Source organism: Mastomys coucha, unplaced genomic scaffold, assembly GCF_008632895.1.
Source record: "Mastomys coucha isolate ucsf_1 unplaced genomic scaffold, UCSF_Mcou_1 pScaffold6, whole genome shotgun sequence".
NCBI classification, from domain to species: domain Eukaryota; kingdom Metazoa; phylum Chordata; class Mammalia; order Rodentia; family Muridae; genus Mastomys; species Mastomys coucha.
Window position 1 is genome coordinate 75760511 of NW_022196912.1, and position 1057 is coordinate 75761567.

Genomic DNA, 1057 nt, shown 5'->3' on the forward strand with positions numbered 1-1057 from the left:
TTCTGTGTAGCCCTGGTTGTCCTGGAACTCACTCTGTAAACCAGGCTGGCCTCAAACTCAGAAATCCTCCTGCTTCTGCCTCCCAAGTGCTGGGATTAAAGACATGTGCCACCACTGCCTAGCCTGACTTTAATTTCTTAAACCTTGATATTTTAAAATTTTTAGCTTCATGAAACTTTCTAATAATGTGACAACAAATTGGGAATCAGCATATATGTGAACACACAGAACAAAAGTTAAATTTATGGCAAGTAAAAGTCATGTCACTTTCATTTATTTGGAAACTAGTAATTATTTGACATTGAAACCATAGTAAACATTTACTTCTGAACAAACACATGTAAAAAATGATTTTTAAATGGCCTATTATTACTTATTTCTGACATATTAGAATCAAATAAGTTATTTTTTATTTTTTTCTATAATATAAAATAATGGCTTCATTATATCATTATACATTCATTGTTCTAGTTCATACTACTGCCCCCCACCTTCTGGCATCCTCTTGCTAACTCCTTGTTAATCATCTTGTACAAATTGTGTCTCTCTTGCTGTCATATCATAGATATCCCACTACTGTTTTTCATTTGCTTTTCCATGAATATTTTTTTACTCTCATAGTCATTTTTTCTAGTTTCATGACAACACACACAAACACACACACACACACACACACACACATACACGCACATATGCACACATACACACATACACATACACACACATGCATACATGCACACATACACACATACACATACACACACACACATACACATACACACACACACACATGAATCTTGGCACTGAACTTGAAAGATAAAAGTGGTGTTTGTCATTATGTCTCTGAGTTATTTCACTTAATCTAGTACTGTTTATCTCTAGCATATTTAGGGGAAATGTCATCTTTTTATTATTCATGGCTGAATTCAACTCCAATGAGCATATGTATTTTATGTATTTTATTTATTTTGTTATCTGTTGGACATCTGGAATGGTTCTTTTCTTAGGAATGGTTCTTTTCTTTACAGTTCAGAGATATGGGTCGAAATGCAAGTTG